The sequence below is a fragment of the Nerophis ophidion genome, linkage group LG27 (assembly GCF_033978795.1).
Source record: "Nerophis ophidion isolate RoL-2023_Sa linkage group LG27, RoL_Noph_v1.0, whole genome shotgun sequence".
NCBI classification, from domain to species: domain Eukaryota; kingdom Metazoa; phylum Chordata; class Actinopteri; order Syngnathiformes; family Syngnathidae; genus Nerophis; species Nerophis ophidion.
The window spans coordinates 509,331-515,330 of NC_084637.1; the positions used below are offsets into that span (position 1 = coordinate 509,331).

The following is a 6,000-nucleotide window of genomic DNA, read 5'->3' on the forward strand; positions in this document are numbered from 1 at the left end:
CATTTCAAATAAACCTTAATAATAACAATAATGCCATTCACAGCGTTGCAACTTTCAAACATTCAGCCTATTTAGGAATCCATGCCAACTTCAACACATTCCACTTATCCTGGTTATCGAAACGAGCAAATGTTAAGGTTTCAAACAATTCCCGGTTTTCCAAAGCCCAAAATCCACCCTTTTTTCTTTGGGGGTTTCAGCACATTTTTCAAGCAACTGCAAGCACCAAAACATTCCACTTACTCAAGATATCAAATGGACCCATTTTATTTTTCCTGAAAATCATCGGTTTTCCCCAAATTTTAGTATTCCAGAGTGTGCTATGATAAGTTTCCAGAAATTTTCAAATTTGCAGGGACATTTTTCAAAGTCCCGCAATTTCCGCATTTCTCAAGCGATGCAAACAATTCCAACACCAAATTGTTCACTTCATGGATTTTATGACATGGCGCCATCTTGGAAGCATGCTAACCTTTTATTGTAGCATTTTAGCTCATGAAGAACAATTTAGCCTAAAAATACAGGCTTTTGTTACTTTGAAGTAGATGTGGAAATATGCCAGCTGTTCACCTGTTAGCAGTACTTTGTGGAGTTTAGTTTAGCTGATTTTGTTTACATTTAGAGTTAATAATCACAGATTCTGTTACTTTTCACCCTCTTGAAAGAATGCTACCTTTTTTAGGTGTACCAACCTTTAGCATTTTAAATTCCTACTACATTTCAGTACAAATTTTGCTCTTCGCCTTTCCAACCAAATGGATACTAGGGCTGGGTATCATCAGGTACCTCGCGGTACGATAATATCACGATATTTTGCCCACGATAACGATAAGATCACGATACAACGATTATGCGATAATCGATGTATTGAAAGAAATTTCATTCACGATAGATCATGATTTCAGGGTCACTGAAGAAATTCAAAATGTATTGACTGCACTGAATCCACTTCACCAAAATATTTTCTGTCTGTGCAAATTAAAATGATTAAAAAAACAAATGAATGCAGAAAAGATACATTTCAGTGCTACTGAACTTCTATGTAATCACGGACACATCAATTAAAATCAAATTGTTTTCTGAAAAGTGGCACTTGACTGTATATAAAAAATAAACATTTCAGTCAGTGCATGACATTATCAACAACTGGGTGGTCTTATGAAAACCTGAGAACACATTTCAACTTGTATTTACCACCATGTGTAAAGTTGAAATTAAATCTGCTAATACTAAGATTTGTTCTTTGTAAACATTTAACTTGTACTTGGTACTTAAATGATAAATGGGTTGTACTTGTATAGCGCTTTTCTACCTTCAAGGTACTCAAAGCGCTTTGACACTACTTCCACATTCACACACTGATGGAGGGAGCTGCCATGCAAGGCGCCAACCAGCACCCATCAGGAGCAAGGGTGAAGTGTCTTGCTCAGGACGTGACGAGGTTGGTTCTAGGTGGGATTTGAACCAGTGACCCTCGGGTTGCGCACGGCCACTCTCCCACTGCGCCACGCCGTCCCTTAACAACTTTTCTCATGTTTTACCCTAACCTGTACTTCACACACATTTCAAACAGCTTGTTCTTCTTCAGGAAGAGCAACTGTATGCTGTAAGATCTTTACAAATAAAGCAAGCAATGGACTTTGTAATGCTGGCAGCCCTGGGGATGCAGGAGGGAGCTTTGCTTTAAATACGGTGTTGTATGCTGTAAGATCTTTACAAATAAAGCAAGCAATGGACTTTGTAATGCTGGCAGCCCTGGGGATGCAGGAGGGAGCTTTGCTTTAAATACGGTGTTGTATGCTGTAAGATCTTTACGAATAAAGCAAGCAATGGACTTTGTAATGCTGGCAGCCCTGGGGATGCAGGAGGGAGCTTTGCTTTAAATACGGTGTTGATTGTAGGCTGGCTAACAGAAACGTTAGCATTACTCGCCCTTTCCTCCGTGGCGAGCTCAGGATGATGGCGGACAAGATGGCTTTGCATGTTGGTCGTGTTGCTCGTGTACTTGACCTTCGCGAGACAGTTCTTGCAGATTGCGAACTCTTTATCAAGTGTTGTTCCATTGTCTTTACAGTAAAAGCCCAAGTGTTCCCAGACTTTAGATTCAACATTCGCCGGTGCATCTTTCACGTGTTTTTCTCTGCTATTGGCTCCTCCGCTTTGCGCCATTCCCTCCATGTGCTGCTGTTTCTTCTTCTTCTTCTTCTTTCCTTTCAAAGAGTACTCTACCAGAGTACTGCGCTAGAGCGCCATAATGCGGAGGCTCCAAGTAGTGACTCCATCAGTCAAACAGGTTTTTGTGGGCGAATCTCTTTAAAACGGCGCTATGTTTATGTTTATAAATATTGACATTTGACGCCCGTGTATCGATAACGTGCCGCAAGAGGAAATATCGGCATATATGATGTTTTGGCACACCCCTAATGGATACATCTAGTTTCTATTGAAATACTTCTTTTTTTCATTTTGCCTTTCAAATGTGTTCAATGTATTTCTTTTTATGACCCAAAACATTTAGTCAGAACTCAAAAGCCAGTTAGTCTGGACATAGAACCACGCCCCTTCCTCTAAGGCCCGCCCCTGTGCCATGCTGAGCTGAAGTTGGGTGTACAGTAGATGTTGATGACCACGCTGGTGCTCTTCTCTACCACTTCTGCTCACTGCATGGAAGCATGCAGCGAGGTGCAGGTGCATGCTGGGATTGTTCTGCCGTGCGGAGATGGATTGTGTGTGCGGATGAGCCAGGTGGGTTCTAGCATTTGGTCTTTTAGCCCGTTTAACCCTGGCAGCAAGCAAGGTGTTGCAGGAATGTTTCAGACCTGTTGAACTGGACACACAGGTTTCCTCTCCTGTAGCAGCTAGCGTTACCACACACACACGTGTATGGAACATTCATGTGTTCATATGTCATATTATGTTCATGTTGCTTGGCACCAGCAAACATGCTGGACCTGAGAAAACACATCTGGTGTGTTGATAGAACATATGAAACACCTGAAATACAAAGTACAAGAGCAGTGAAGTCGTCACCTTCTGTAAATGCTACATAAAAAGAGAATACAACAAATCCTTTTCAACTTACCATATTTCCTTGAATTGTCACATGGCATGTAGTATGCGCCTGCCTTGAATTACTGTCGCTTCCCAAAATAATTGGCACATGCTTAGTATTACCACCTCGTCAAACTCCTGACGTCACGAGTCACACTTCCCCTCTCATCATTTTCAAAATGGAGGAGGCTGATTTCAATGACGGTCATTTGAAATCACATTAAGGGAAGAAGTATAAGAGCTATTCCATACCATAATTTACTTTTTACCTTTTTTTTTTTAATTGATCTCAACTCTGTACACTGCTGCTGGAATTTTAATTTTCCTGAAGGAATAAATAAAGTACTATCTATCTATCTTTTCAGTAGGATTTAAGGTCCAAGCTTACATCACACTCAAATTTGTACTGCATACCTTTGGTAAGTGCCGCAGTGAGAAGAGGTTTTAAAATAATTAGCGCATGCTTACTTTTACCGCATGCCTTTGGTAAGCGCAGGAGAGAGAAGAGGTTTTAAATTAATTAGCGCCCCGGCGGCAATTCAAGGAAATACAGAATATTCAATTGAATAGACTGCAAAGACAAGATATTTCATGTTCACACTGAAACAATAATATACAAAATCATATGAGTTAAAAAAATAAAGTGTAGCGAATTGTTCATAAAAAGTCAGGCTTTAGTTTGCAATGTCCAATAGTCAGACAGTGGAATTTGTCAGTAAATGACAAATTCATGAGCATCAGGACATTCATTTTCGTCCATTTCAGCTGTAAATGACAAAATATAAAGAATAAATGTCAGTGTTGTCTCACGTTAGCATTAAAATTTGCTTCACTACACAAATAGTTTCACTAACTGCTTTTACAACATGTAACAAAGTAAACAGTGTTCATAGGGCTGGGCCTTTTTTTAATATCTGCATATGTTTAGGTCATGTGACCATACACCATATATATGTTTAGGTCATGTGACCATACACCATATATATGTTTAGGTCATGTGACCATACACCATATATATGTTTAGGTCATGTGACCATACACCATATATATGTTTAGGTCATGTGACCATACACCATATATATGTGGATATGTTTAGGTCATGTCACTATGGACTGGACTCTCACACTATTATGTTAGATCCACTATGGACTGGACTCTCACATTAATATGTTAGATCCACTATGGACTGGACTCTCACACTATTATGTTAGATCCACTATGGACTGGACTCTCACACTATTATGTTAGATCCACTATGGACTGGACTCTCACTATTATGTTAGATCCACTATGGACTGGACTCTCACACTATTATGTTAGATCCACTATGGACTGGACTCTCTCACTATTATGTTAGATCCACTATGGACTGGACTCTCTCACTATTATGTTAGATCCACTATGGACTGGACTCTCACACTATTATGTTAGATCCACTATGGACTGGACTCTCACAATATTATGTTAGATCCACTATGGACTGGACTCTCACACTATTATGTTAGATCCACTATGGACTGGACTCTCACACTATTATGTTAGATCCACTATGGACTGGACTCTCACACTATTATGTTAGATCCACTATGGACTGGACTCTCTCACTATTATGTTAGATCCACTATGGACTGGACTCTCACATTAATATGTTAGATCCACTATGGACTGGACTCTCACACTATTATGTTAGATCCACTATGGACTGGACTCTCACACTATTATGTTAGATCCACTATGGACTGGACTCTCACATTAATATGTTAGATCCACTATGGACTGGACTCTCACACTATTACGTTAGATCCACTATGGACTGGACTCTCACATTAATATGTTAGATCCACTATGGACTGGACTCTCATACTATTATGTTAGATCCACTATGGACTGGACTCTCACACTATTATGTTAGATCCACTATGGACTGGACTCTCTCACTATTATGTTAGATCCACTATGGACTGGACTCTCACACTATTATGTTAGATCCACTATGGACTGGACTCTCACTATTATGTTAGATCCACTATGGACTGGACTCTCACTATTATGTTAGATCCACTATGGACTGGACTCTCACTATTATGTTAGATCCACTATGGACTGGACTCTCACTATTATGTTAGATCCACTATGGACTGGACTCTCACTATTATGTTAGATCCACTATGGACTGGACTCTCACTATTATGTTAGATCCACTATGGACTGGACTCTCACTATTATGTTAGATCCACTATGGACTGGACTCTCACTATTATGTTAGATCCACTATGGACTGGACTCTCACTATTATGTTAGATCCACTATGGACTGGACTCTCACACTATTATGTTAGATCCACTATGGACTGGACTCTCACTATTATGTTAGATCCACTATGGACTGGACTCTCACTATTATGTTAGATCCACTATGGACTGGACTCACTCACCTTTATGCTAGATCCACTCGATTTCCATTGCACTGCTCGCCCTAGGAGGGGGTCCCTACATCTGCGGGCCTCTCCAAGGTTTCTGATTGTCCTATTGGGTTAAGTTTTTCCTCGCCCTGATGTGGGATCTGAACCGAGGATGTCGTAGTAGATTGTGCAGCCCTTTGAGACACGGGTGATTTAGGGCTATATAACCAAACATTGATTGATTGATTTTCCTGCAAATAGAAGGTTTTCTTTCCTGTCTTTCTTCTCTCCGAGGTGAAGTTTGTCCCAATAGAAGAACACAAGAAATGGAAAATAAAGAGTTGGTGTCTCATTCTGTCATGGCGACTATTGTGTTCCAAATATAGGTTTTAGGAACGCTCCCACTGTGTCCAACCACTCAGCGTTGGACAGTGCAGCCTTCCGTCCATAAGATTCCAGGAACCTTTCAAAAGTCCCACCCAGCTAGCAGCAACTAAAAAAAGTTGCAGAAGAACTACTTTTTGGTGGAAAACACAGTGGGAACTTGT

At 40.3% G+C, this 6,000-nt stretch overlaps 1 protein-coding gene across 5 annotated transcripts in view; it reads left to right on the forward strand.

Moving 5' to 3' along the window:
* LOC133544070 (kalirin-like) overlaps positions 1–6,000 on the forward strand; it is a 129,735-nt gene that overhangs the window by 79,763 nt on the left and 43,972 nt on the right. The gene's annotated exons all lie outside the window — the stretch shown is intronic.